The sequence below is a fragment of the Mustela lutreola genome, chromosome 3, assembly GCF_030435805.1.
Source record: "Mustela lutreola isolate mMusLut2 chromosome 3, mMusLut2.pri, whole genome shotgun sequence".
Taxonomy (NCBI): Eukaryota; Metazoa; Chordata; class Mammalia; order Carnivora; family Mustelidae; genus Mustela; species Mustela lutreola.
The window spans coordinates 206447713-206462169 of record NC_081292.1 but is presented as its reverse complement, the minus strand read 5'-3'; the positions used below and the strand labels follow the sequence as shown (position 1 = coordinate 206462169).

Sequence of the window (14457 nt, the reverse complement as noted above, 5' to 3'; positions counted from 1 at the left end):
GTAGATGAGTTATTATACACGTCTATCTCTATATCTACCATAAATTATTGAATTTCTCTACGCATATGTTTACCAAATATGTAGTAGGCTTCTATTATATCTGACTTACTAGCTTTGGGACCATGGGCAATTTCCTCATTTGCAGAATAGAGGCAAGAGTAATATCTACCTCCAAGGGTTCTTCTGAAGATTAAGGGAGAAACATGATTTAATGATAATGGCTTTGGGGTGAATCCCTACATAAATGAATGAATGAATACATGAATATGTATGCACATAGTCAGTTATTTATATATAATTATAATTATTATAACAAATATATAATAAAAATAACTGAGTATACACAAGTTATATATGTGTGACATTGAAGTGCACAATATTGATTACTAATAATGAAATACAGTATCATTTTAATATCTAATCCAAAACCTCAATATTTTATCTCTTAATTTCTAGCCTACCTAAGATATATAGACACAAATAATTATTTCATGAGCTTTCATTTATTTATCATTTACATTTTATTTATTTATTATTTATATTATGTATTATTATTATTTTTTAATTTATTTTTTTTAAGATTTTATTTATTTATTTGAGGGAGAATGAGTGAGAGAGAGCATGAGAGAGGAGAAGGTCAAAGGGAGAAGCAGACTCCCCAGGGAGCTGGGAGCCCAATGCGGGACTCGATCCTGGAAGTCCAGGATCATGACCTGAGCCGAAGGCAGTTGTTCAACCAACTGAGCCACACAGGCGCCCCATGTATTATTATAAAAAGTACATATTATTTTATCAGTAACAAATATATTGGTACATCAAGTGTTTAATTTGTAGATCAAATGCTATTGGTAATATTTCCAAGAATTCGTCTTCATTTCAGGTTGATTTTTTTATAATTTTTAACTGAAAGTAAATTTTCTACCCTTCATGGCAATTATTTAATGATGTGTAAATAAAAAGCCATGATTTAAAGAAATCATTTTATAATGTAAGTTCCTATGCCTTAGTGATTCTGGTGCCTTCATAATAGTTTATGTGTAGATTTATAATTTCAGTGCTAGAAAAATAGTTTATTTCCTATTAAGGCATGACTGTACATTATAATCACCTGGGGGATTAAAAAATACTGATGCAGAGTCTTTGCTCCAAGGTTTTGAGTCCCTCTGAGGGTGAGGTGGAAAGCACTGGATTTTTAAAAGCTTCATGATGACTGTCACGTGTAGCTTTGGTTGATAGCCACTGCCATGGGGAAAGTAAATGAGTGGGTGTTTCCTCATTATCCAAATATTCAAGTTTCAGCAAGTAAAAGGGTAATTGTTTTTCATGTAAAACTTTAAAATAAACATCTTACAAAAGACATTATCTGATTAAGATATTTAACCAAAGCAATATGCAGCAGTTAATGTTTGCCACTAGTTTGCCAATAGTTTGGGGAAAGAATATTATTTTTAAAAACTAGATATATAAGGCAGTAGGCATCTCAGTACAATCTGATGTCTTTTTATTTACAAATTCAGACAGTTTCCAATCACTATTTAATTATAATTAAGATATTTAAAGATAATTAAGCCTTATCTTAGACCTAAGAGTTTTCTTCAAGTCATTATGAAACTTTATTTTTGCAGTTAGAGCCAGAAGTTTGAATCGGTTTGGAATGAAGCTGCTTTTCAAGTCCCTCTTTGTTTTAATTTTTTTGTTTGTTTCTCTGATTTTTTGGTTTGGGTTTTCTTTTTGCTTTGTTTTTTGTTGTTGTTGTTTGTTTTTTGCCCACCTTGTGTGTGACAAACTAAGTCTCTTAGGAACTGACACTCTCTACTGTTTGACACCTCTAACACCCAAGTGTTTCTTCCTCTTCCCCGGACACCTCCAAAAAGAAGAAGGAAAAACACTGAGTAGAGAGGCTTCTGTCATAAAATAAATTTGGGAAACACTTCATATAAACTCTGTTTAGCTTCACAATGCACATTTGCATATTAAAGGCTCTGAGGAGCCCTGTAGTAAAATCAAACCAAAACAGCATCAAATAAAACTAAACACCTATTTAACTTTATTGAACTCAGGTTTTCCAATATTATTTGATCATGGAATCCCTTTTAGCAAGAGAACACTGCAGTAAAGTATGGCGATGGATTTTCATTTATTACACCATTAGTAACAATAGTTTAAAGGAATGAGGCTTTAAAAAAAAAAATTGTGTGGGGGCGCCTGGGTGGCTCAGTGGGTTAAGCCGCTGCCTTCGGCTCAGGTCATGATCTCAGGGTCCTGGGATCGAGTCCCGCATCGGGCTCTCTGCTCGGCAGGGAGCCTGCTTCCCTCTCTCTCTCTCTCTGCCTGCCTCTCCATCTACTTGTGATTTCTCTCTGTCAAATAAATAAATAAAAAAATCTTTAAAAAAAAAATTGTGTGATAAGGCTGGTCCTTTTCTCTGACTTCTGTTTCATACAAACAGCAGCAAAAGCAGCTCACAGTAAGGTAAATACTCTGCAGCTCTTCTGATACAAGTCTCCCTCTCACTGTAAACATTATAAACAGTTACAGTCTTTCATATTTTCCCTGCGGTTTACCTTAGATAGCAGTGATTGTAACACAGGTCAGATGCATATTTAGTCTAACAACAGGACTTTCTGAAAAGCTGTATTTTACATTGTTGAACATGCTAAAGGTGCTTAAATAGACAATCTCGCAAGATTGTAAAGAGAGTTTAATTGACTTTTTTACACTTCTATACTTCTCTCTTTGCTTTGCAGTGTAAATCTGGACACTTAGCCACTTACTGGCTATTATTAGAGCTTCTGATATGACATCACGGTAAGGCCATAGGGCAGGGCAAGAGCACCTGCCTGAGTTGGAAGCCTTGCCCTGATGCTTACGAGCTGGGTGTCCGTGGGCAGGTTACTTAGCTTCTCCGAGTCTCAGTTTTCTCTTGTCCAGAGTTATTTTTATTACTTGAGTAACAAGAAAGTTAACCTGTTGTTCGAAAATGGAGAATCAGGTGTGGAGCTCTACAGGAGGAAGAAGACAAGTTACAGGAAGGACTCACGTCTATAAATAGAAAGCCATCCAGAGTTAAGGCAGACATTCATTTCATCTTTCTGGGGCAGCAGCATCTTTTTTTTTTTTTTTTTTTTTTTTACTTTACTTTAGCTATTTCAATTATTCTTTTTCACTGTAGTTTTTCGGCAACCCAAATATCTCCATCTCAGATATGTGTTTCTAAATTGCATTTAGCTGCATTAGATGTCTGATGACCATTATCTATGTATCAGTGTGATGTTGTGGATATTTTAAAGTTTTAGTACATCTGATAATGGCACATTATTTAATAACTATAAAATAGTTTATTTTGTAGTTTATATAAGTTCTCCCATTTTCTTCTTTCTTTCTTTCTCCTTCTTTCCTTCCTTCCTTCTTTCCTTCCTTTTTTCTTTCACTGTTGTGAATAAGGAATTTATTTGTTTAAAAAAAAAAATCTAAATGCTGGCATTGTCCAGAAAAATTTATCAGCCTTATTTATAATTGTTACAAAGTTGAAGTGCTGAGACTTGTTCACTGGAACATTTTAACTTGCATTGATGCTTCATGTCCCCACATTTATATTAAAAATTCACGCACAAATAAAATGGAAAAAAAAAATGCCAGGACCTGATTTCTGTCTCCTATTTTTCCACTTGCAATCAAACATTTAGGCCCTTTTTGATTCCATGGGTGAAAAATTAAAAAAAAAAAAAAAAAAGGCATTCAGAACTACCAATAAAAGGGAAAGAAATTTGGTTTAAAGAACGAAATGCGTTCCCTCAGTGTTCCCTGCGCCACCGTGCACCGTGCGCACGCAGCCCCGTGTGCTCGCCGAGACCGGGGCACGCCTGGCACACACCGCCACAGGTTGGCGTGTTCGAGAAGCGCCCACCAGCTCGACCTCACGACCTCCTGCCCAGCGGCCAGGGCGCCCCCCGGAAGCTCAGGTCAGTCTGGAGCCTGCGCACGTCCTCGGGGGCGCCGGACCCCGGAGCGGACGCTGGCGGCCCAGAGGTCGGGTCGCCTGCTCGGGTCTGACTGCGCGGGGGGCCCGGACCCCGCGGCGACGGCGAGGGCGGCCCTCGTCCGCTAGAGGGCGCCGCCCCCGCGCGGCCCCGACCCTGCGCGGCCCCGACCCCGGCCGCGGCCCCGACCCCGCGCGGCCCCGACCCCGACCCCGGCCGCGGCCCCGACTCCGGCCGCGGCCCCGACCCCGCGCGGCCCCGACCCCGACCCCGGCCGCGGCCCCGACCCCGCGCGGCCCCGACCCCGACCCCGGCCGCGGCCCCGACCCCGCGCGGCCCCGACCCCGACCCCGCGCGGCCCCGACCCCGCGCGGCCCCGACCCCGCGCGGCCCCGACCCCGACCCAGGCCGCGGCCCCGCGCTGCGCCGCAGGGGGTTTGGCTGCGGGACGGGGCTCCGCCGCGGGGCTGGCCGGGGGGCTGCGGGCGGCGCGGGGTCGAGAGCGGCCCTCCTGCCCGGCTGTGTAAACCCCGACTTCCGTGCGCGAGTCGGACTGTCCGCGCGTCATTATTAACACGCGACGCCGAATTTCAGCTCCGGGCGCCGTCGGGGCGGTGTGTTCTCGGGCGCGGGGCGGCGGCGCGCACAGCCGGGGGTCCGCAGGGGCGCGGCCGGGGCGGGGGGCGTCCGCGTCCTGCGGGGGCCGGTGGGCGCGTCCACGCGGCGCCAGGGAAGGCGGGGGCGTCCCTTTGGAATGACCTGGAAGTTCGCAGGAAGCTGCCTTTAAAAGGCAGAACTTATTTGGGGGAAAAAAGTCAGCATTAAGTAGGCGATGTTTCGAGCAGGCCCAGGAGTGCCTCCGCAATGGACGGCGGGTCCCTGCGAGGTCACTGCTCCTCTCACCCCGCCGGGGGCAGTGCTTGACTCTGGGCACAGCGCGCCTCTGTGGTTTGTTTTCTGTTGTTTTTTGTTTTGTTTTGTTTTTGTTTGTTTGTTTGCATTTATTTATTTTTATTTATTTTTTAACCAACTTTGTATTTCCCTTCAATTCATCAGACCATGAAATAAATAACAGTTACTTGATGTGAAATTTGAGGTTTTCAAGTGATAGGTATAGAAAGAAAGAGGAAGGTAGGCAACCGGTGGTGCTTGGGGGCCGCGCTCTAGCACACGTACCGTGTGTGTGTGTGTGTGTGTGTGTGTGTGTGCACATATAATACACACATGTATCTGCATATGTGTTTGTGTGCATGCGTACCTCGACACATGATAATTCCCATCATGAGCAGATTATACAGAGTCATCCAGGCATCGTAGCTCCCAGGTCTTCTCATTATGTAAAGGTAATGGCTCCCACTAGTCTTTTACAATCCTTCTAGATTTGTCCACGCATATTTTCCTCTTTCTATCTCTCATAGATAAAATATAGACAGACATAGTTAAGAATGTGCAGAACACATTGATCTGCCATGGGTGGATGGTTAGATACAGAGAGAGATAGACATAGAGATGCATGAGAAGAGTCGAAAGGATATACACACATATCAATACAGATATGTATCCTATTGATTTGCGAATGGTTTTGCAACCATATACGCTGTGCTATTTCTTGCTTTAGCCACTTAATAAACACAAGGAGATCTACGTCATGTGGCTTGGTAGAATTTCATGTTGGTTGTCTCATAATTTATTCAGGACCTTGTTTATGGACATTTAACTTATTTTACTTTCAAATAAGCATTAATGCAGCAGTGTTATATGATATACTGTCTTTTCAATAAGGCTATCTCCCCCACGTCCCCAATAAAGAGACTAAGGGACATACTGACAACACAGCTATGTTTCTAAAGGGAAATACTGACGTAGCTAACAAAACAAAGCTTCACATTTTGTAGTCTCAACTACTCTCAATGAGGAATGTATCTAATCTGAGAATAATATTGGAAATATTAGAAATACCTTTCAAATTTAATTCTGATATCCTTGCACAGAAGTGTTACAGGTACAATATTTTTCTAGTTTCCTTCCATTTGCTGTCATATCACATAATGCTGAAATTTAATGTAATGTCAGTTGCCATGTTTTAAAATTCAAGGTAATGTGGGTTGGTCTTGAACTCTTTCCAAGGAAGTTTAATTATATCATACAAAGATAGTTGCATCTCTGAGACATACAAAGGACAGTGTTTAACATGCTACACCAGTGTAGACAGAGTGAATTAGCTCTTTCCTCTCATAAAGCTAAATCTTCCTTTGTTTGAGTTACAGAATCTTTAAAAATGGCACCTTTTCCCCTTGTATAGCCAATTGTCTAGGGATTAGCAATGACACAAGCTGCTTTAGGGTAATGGCTAGGACTCAGAATTTGAGTTGGAATCTGATTTCAAATTCTGGCTCTGACCCTTGAAGCCATGTGAAGCCTCATCTCACTGATTCTCTTTATACCCTTTTAATCTATATAACTTGACAGTTGCCATATGTGGATTAAATGAGATCTGTAATCTGCAAGGCTCTCAGTAATAGGACAGGTATCATGGCTGAAGTGTTTATAAAACAGAGGCAGTTTATTTGGTTTGGTCTTTGCTGCTAAAGTCTGAGTCAGAAACCCTGACAATGACTGGTGACATCTCAGCCCCCAGCATTCTGCTTTGAGAAATTGCTCCTAACTGAAGAGCAAGGTAGATAAAAGAAAATGTAAATATTTGGAACTGTTGGTTAAGCATACTGTAAATCATCTTATAAATGAGATTTTCCATTTTTATATGTGGACTAAACCCACTAATTCCAGAAAACTAGGAAATTTTATAAGATAGGATTTATGTACTTTAAACAACTAACTCATTTTGTCTAAAGCAGAAAATAATGGTTTTCTTCATAAATCCATCATTGTTATGAAAGTTTAATCTGTGATTTTTTCCTTGAGTAAATCAGACATAATAATTTAGAGGTTTTTAATGTTTTTCCTAAGAGTTTTGTAACTGACTTTCATGTCTTTAATATATTTGTGATATACGATGCCATGAATAGATGAGGAAACAATGTCGTTGGTGTATGTGGGAAAAGCCAATGTTAATTTCATGACCAAATATAGTTTATGTAGGTCAACTGTTTAATTATGTATTAGTACTAAGGTTAATAATATCTCCACGGCACTTGCTCCTTACAAAACCATTTAAATAATTCCCATTACCAGTACAACATAGTATTTTTTATTTCTATGTTAGAGGACCGGAAATTGATGCTAAAGATTTATTCAGTGTTTTCTAACCTAAGATTCAACGCTCCTTACCAATGAGCTTACTTTCTGAGTGGTCACGATAACTACGAAGCACTGGTAGAAAGCTTCTCTAGCCAGACCACGTGGATGGCAAGTCTTAGTCTTTAAACTGTTATTGTAAGGTAAGTGATCACTTCCTTGTCGCCCGCCTTCTCTCACTTGCCAAGTCGTACTGGAAATGGATGCTAATAACTTGCATTTGGCTTGTGCTTTAATGCAGTGGAATAGCACATTTCTTAATTGCGTATCACTTAGCATGGTCGGCCATTTAGAAGAAAGCTCTGTTCAGAGGCCGTGTGCACACGACCCAGAGGATATTGTGGTGAAAAGATTCAACAATAGTTCCATTAATGTTTAGCTGATACCTGCATCTAATGGGTACTAATGCATCTTACATGACATATGTGAAGATAAATTTACAGCATTAATAAACTTACATTCCATAACAATAACCTATTTCTCTAACAAGTTCTATTTCTCCAATAAAATATTGTCTTGCCAGTGTCATCTGATTGAAAGGTCCAGGGTGAGATGCTGTGCTTCTATTGGCTTGCAACAAAATGTCCTCATCTTGGCACACAGCATATATTTGTTTTATATGTAAACATATTAAAGCATTACCGTTTTGTAGAAAGTTACATTTCATGAAAACACACATTTGAGAAATATTTGGTTATCTATCTGGAGAGATAGGTCATTTCCATATAACATCTAAGATTTCAGTTCAATTTTTAAATGTTATTTATTTTCACTCCACTTTCTGTCAAAGAAGATTTAAGACAATTTAAGCCAGTTGATTTGTCATTTTAATATCTCTGAAATTGTGCACATGAGGTGGCAATCAATCATTTCAGCCATTTTAAAATATGACTTCTATAGACATACCTAAAGTTATTTCAATCATAGATTCCTGATCTTAAAATCATTCATCATGACTTTAAAGATTTTATTTATTTATTTGACAGACAGAGATCACAAGCAGGCAGAGAGGCAGGCAGAGAGAGAGGAGGAAGCAGGCTCCCCGCTGAGCAGAGACCCCGATGCGGGGCTCGATCCCAGGACACAGAGATCATACCTGAGCCAAAGGCAGAGGCTTAACCCACTGAGCCACCCAGGCCTCCCATCATGAATTTTAAACACATGAAAGTCTAAATAATGTTAGTTCACAGATGAAATGAATCTCAAATTCATTATTTTTTGCACTTTAGTATTAAGATGACAGCTATGTACAAAAGTCTTCTGAAATCTCATTAATTTCACTACCTATTTCCACCATGGACTTGTAGATCCTTTTCTGTATGTTATTGGTACTTACATTTTAGACAATCACATAACTGATAAGTTGTTAGAAAATAAGGTTCTTCTTCCAGAAAAATAACTCGTGAGTTTACACCACAATATTTTTGAATGTCGTGTCAGAAATTAAAAACCCCTCCAAAGTCCATTCATGACCCTTAGGATAAACATTCTATTTTATACGAGTCATTCTTATTACTTATAAGGAAAATAACATCACCGGATTATATAAACCATTTTCAGAAAAAAGAAAAAATTTGGTATAGTAACATAATAGGTTATTTCCAAATCACTTGATTTGCTTTCTGTTCCATTATATAGATCTACTCTTTGATTTAAAAAAAAAAGTAGCCCTTTTAAATAGTTTAACTGAGGAAGTTTGTTGCATATAATTAATGAACTAGTTAACATTATACTATATTTTTATTATTAGATTATTATATAATATATAGCTATTGTATGTGTGGTAATGACATTAAATATCAAATGGGAACACAGGATGGTATATATGGTATGATATTAAATAATGATATGGTAATGATATGGTAATTATATGGTAATGATATTAAATTTCCTTCAATATCATTAAATGGGAAAATAGGAGGTGAAGTAAAATATGAAGAAATACTATGTTCAATGTGTATCTTACTACCAAAGAGTATATTTGCATACATATCTGTGATCGTTTCAGTATTTGTGTGTATATCAATCTAAGCTTAGGTAAGAGAACAAATATATTTCAAATATACGTACACTTTTATAAAGCATGTCTATTGACAGCATTGTCCCACTTCTTTCGTCATCCAGTGATCTCTTTAGAAGTAAAATCTCTAACTAAAAACAAAAAAATCAGTGTTACCAAAAGGATCTGTAGATCATTTTTAAAATTATGGTGACTTTGCAAAATATCTCTGTATCTTTGAATAAATTACATCTTACAGCCTTGAATTAGATGGTTATTACTGACAAGTACACAGACAGTATAAAGGTTCCCTCCCATTGTGTAGTCTATGATTCTGCATGTATTTTCTTGATTCACATTACCTGTTATAAGAATATCCAGTGAATTTATGATAGGATAAGCAAAGCAAAGAAACACCTCTTATAACAAGAGGGAGGTGAGAACGCACTTTGCATCTCTTATCAGAGTCTTGTATTAATCTTCTCAACTTTTGGTCTCATTTCTCTTCTATATACTCTCATCCGCAACATTTTAATCACTATCTGTTTTTATTTCTTAGGTTAAGTTAAGGTTTAATTGGGAAACATTATTAGAGCAGTAAAATAACAGAAATACTTCAATCCCTTATCAATGATTTTTGGTAAAATTAAGAAAGACCATTTTGCTGGGGGAGTAACCATAACTTACGAATACTTTTTATTTTCAGTTGTTGGGTGGCAACCTTGAGAATTCTTTCGGTGAGATCCCAAACTGGCCCTGTGTATGGAAAACAAGGATAGACACAAAAAACAGGCAGACAGACCACTCCAGATAATAGACAAGAACCTACATACAAGGGTTGTCTTGGCTTGTCTTGGGTGGCCCCAGGATGGGTAAACCTCCACACTGGCCCTTCACAAACTTAAAAGTTTACGTAGAAGCCTTAACTGTCCAGATGGTCTCAGTAACATACTGCTCTCTCAGGACTGCATCCCTGAAACCAGATCCCCCTCCGGGAACAGTGGGCAGAGCATACTTTCTGTGGAGTAGCAAGGGCGGGGAAGACCTCCAACAGCTCAGGTCCGGCTCAAGGGCAAACCAGGGGTCACATTCTGTCAATGACTCTTCCCCAGCACTCCACTCCTCCTGACTGGCTCTTACAATCTTATGCTTCCCTTTTCTGTGCTGTGCCCTGAACAGTCAGCAAGAGAGTTTTTGTTGGTTTAGCATGGAGTTAGCTGGTTTGGTGGCTATATGGCTGCACTGGAGGCAGATACCACAGTGATAATATAGGCACATGCAAGAGAAAACACATGTAAAGATAATGATTTCCAAAATAAGTAACTTTTTTTTTTTTTTTTTAACCAAGACCCCATGATCTGAACCGTTGATATATTAAGCCCTGTAGGCTGAGGGTCAGGTCAAACAAGGCATTCCCTTGAGTCTTAATGTATTTTAACAAATATGACAAATTAACAGACTCGTCACATATGTGAACCCACAACATTCTATTTGGAAAATGGCACAGATGCCTCCTTCCAAGGCAGGAGTAATGTCCAACCTCATTCTGTTTTGGAGGATAGCTTTTCTCTTACGGACATTTCAGTATTAGCTAAACCTAGGTTTTATTGTCTATCATTTAAGTCTAGCTGGGTAAATTTAGTAAGAACTTCTGTTTATACGATAAGATGTAACAAAAGTTTAAAGTCTAGAAGACAGATAGTGGAAACTTCTCTGGGAAGGTATTCCCCTTCTACAAGAAAAAAGATACAAAGTTTCCCTGACCCTTGGATAGCGAGGCTGGAGCTTTAGGAATTTGACCTGGTTGTGCTACCATCCCTGCTGGCCGGAAGCTGTGCCGTCGGGCATGGCAAGGACTGGGGGAAGGATATGCCAGACCAGGACCCTCAGCGTCTCCCCTCTTTCAGGGGTGTGTTCCGTTTCAGGCGGTGCACGCCTTTCAGGATTTCTGGCTTGCAGCTATTTTACTGAAGCAAAAAAATCCTAAAATCTTTGCAGCAATGCCTGGGCCTTAAATTTTCTGCGGTTGACGACACATCTTCTCCCTTGTAGATGCTCTAGTACAGTCTGCAAAGCCTTCCACAATAGAGGCAAATCTTTACAAGTTAGCATTATACATCAACACTGGGCCCATTTCACTAATATAAGGAAAGAGAACAAGGAAAGGTCTTGGGCTACCATTCCATGACATACCGTGGGCCTGTGCAAGTAGACTTGGGGGAGTTTTGAAAAATCCATTATTGCCTTTCTTTTGTGAAGGCACATTGATCCTATGACTCAGAGGCCATACTCAGTGATATACTGGGAAAAAAAAAATTGCTAAGTTCAATACAACAGAGTACTCTTCTAGGATCATGGACAAGGCAATTAAGATGACACAATAAGGTGACAATTTTGGACACAGCTTCACAGATGAGGGGAAACCTCCTTATTCAAGCCACAGTAACCCATGGTGACCTGCCATGAGTTATCTGGCTTTTTTACTGGCCATATTGAGCTGTTGAAAGTGTTATGTGCACGGTGTGAAATACCCACTCAGTGTAATTCTTGGATAGCTCCCCCTCTCCTTATGCTCCCAGGCAATTTGTGCTATTCGATGGTTACAACTCTTTGAGGGGCAGTAGGCTTACCGCTCCCAGTCCGTGTTTCCTCTCAGCCCTGGTGTGATTATGCTAACCTAGAGATAGAATGTACTGATAGAACCCTCTTGCACTGTTGGTGGGAATGAAAACTGGTTCACCCACTTTGGAAAATAGTATGGAGTTTCCTCAAAAAGTTAAAAATAGAACTACCCTCTTTTGCAGGAATTACACTACTAGGCATTTACCCAAAGAATAGAAAAGTACCAATTCAAAGGAATACATGCATCCTGATATTTATAACAATGTTGTCTACAACCACTAGAGTATGGAAACAGCTCAAATGTCCATAGACTGATGAATGGAAAAAGAATGGGTGGTGTATAAATACAATGGAATATTACTCATCCATAAAAAAGAATGAAATCTTGGCATTTGTAAAAACATGAATGGAGCTAAAGAGTACGTAAGACAAACAAGTCAGTCAGAGAACAACACGTATCGTATGATTTCACTCAACACACGTCCAAGCAGTCAGCTTTTTGGGGGCATGTCTTTACTTATGGTGGTCCACAAGCATCTAACACTTGGGCTACCCACCCCCCACTCCACATTAAAGCTGATGGTCAACTCGGGATCTCCCTTATAGATGCTTCTTCCCCAAAGCCTATTTCTTTGGTCTCCATGCTGGCTTACCAATTGTTGGTTCTCAAAATGGCCTCCCTATGTGGGGGTTAAGGATAGACCTAAGAAATGGGCATATCGCCCCAGGTTGGTGGGTGGAAGCTTTCAGCCTGAAAACTTACAGGAGTCTTGTCTTGGGCAGCCACAAAACAAATAAATCTCCACACCAGCCTGCCAGAATGTTAAAAGTTTATAGAGAGGCCTCAGTGGGGTTTAGTCACATTAAGGAGGCCTCAACAACACATAGTTTCTCAAGGCTGCATCCTTGAAACCAGTTCCTGCTGTGGGAACAGTGGGCAAGACATATTCCAAAGAGAGGGGAAGGAGGAAGAGTCTCTGATTGCCCAGATCCAACTCAAGGGTCAAGCAGTGAGTACATCCTCTTGATGACCTTCTCCAACATCAATATATTGATTAATTATTAGTAATTGAAGCTCACTTATTTAAGTAATTTAAGTTATTAGTAATTTAACCTTTTTCACCACCTGGGTGTCATACACACAGTCACCCAGCTATGCACTGTAAAGTATGCTGATGAATGTACAAACATGATACGATTTTACACTCATTTATTCCACAATGCTAAATGTTTACTGCGAATCAGACCCCAAGCTACCTCTGAGAATGCCACAGGGAACAAGACTGACAACTTCAGGGGGTTTAATGGGAAAGATAAGATTAAGTAAGTAATTACACAGATAAGAAACTCTGAGTATCTTTGTGGAGGGCTAGCAGTAGACTGTTGGACTTGAGTGTGTAGTGGTGTACAGCAGGGTGAATGGATCTGATCTGGGGGCTCAGGAAGTGATCCATTCTTTTCCTCTTTCACTCATTTAAATTAAAGTTTCTAGGGTCTTCTTTCTCTCCAAGTTCTTCTCATCTTCTTCCTTGGGTGAATTGTTACAGGAGCTGGAGAACATGTCATCGTTTAGGTAGGGAAAAATCAGAACACGAGAGTGCTTATAGGCAGAGCAAGGGGACAATTTGCCAAAGGTTTTGGAGATGCTAAGTAAGATGGGTTAAAAGTATAACATTTGATTTTTCATTGTGATGTTCGTTGGTGACTTCTTCAGGGCAATATTATGGGATGGGACCCAGAGAGATGTTGGGTTGGGAGGTGGTGTAAACAGATTGATTTAGCTTCATCTGACCAGCAAAGCAAACTCTATGAGTGCAGGAGTCTGCATCTGCAGCAACTCAACAACATCTAGCATATATTGCTGTCATAAATATTTGTGAAATAAATGACCGATAGGAGTTAAGGGTGTAAGTGTGAGTCAGATCTTACAGAGTATGCATGGTTTTGTATATCATGTTAAGGATTTCAGCTTGCTGATTTCTGAGTATAATGCTTTGAAGGGTTTAATTCAGGACCTCGCTGGACTAGATTTATGTTTTAGAATGTTCCCTGTGCTCCTGGGTATAAAATGGATTTCAAGGGAGTAGGCACGCCAGTTATAAGGGATTCTTTAGTTTTCTTTAATGAAAAAAAAAGAATCTGGAATGATTGTTCAAGGAATCTACAGCAAATGACCAGAGAAAGGGACGTTAGAAAGTGTAGTGATAGAATGTGGCATCTCTACGCTTTGGGTTACCGATATTGACTGATGGCATAATACCTGATGCTTTTATCACTTGGGGAATATGACCACACTCTGACTGAGGCCTGGCACTGTCACAGTGTAACTCTGAACTTGTGTAACTTGTATCACTGAATTCTGCCCTTGAGCGTGAAATCATCCACTATTTTCATAAACTAGTAATTCTGTGCTAATTTATTTAGCTCCTACCATATTCTAAGAAATATTTTAAGTTTTGTACATAAAATAGTAAAAGAGAGACATGGCCTCTGCCTTCATAGTTTAGAAGGAAGGACAAAGATTAAATAAATCGCGTATGAGGACTATGAAGGAGTTAGAACCAGAAGACGTTTTGGGATACCGTAAAACATGGAGATTCA

The 14457-nt window shown here is 39.9% G+C and overlaps 1 long non-coding RNA gene across 1 annotated transcript in view; it reads left to right on the top strand.

The window, feature by feature from the left end:
* Window positions 1-3813: 3813 nt before the first annotated feature.
* Window positions 3814-14457, top strand: part of LOC131828216 (uncharacterized) — a 129526-nt gene continuing 118882 nt past the window's right edge. The window contains exon 1 of the long non-coding RNA XR_009352290.1: window positions 3814-3962. This is a non-coding gene — a long non-coding RNA (uncharacterized LOC131828216). The remainder of the gene's footprint in view (window positions 3963-14457) is intronic.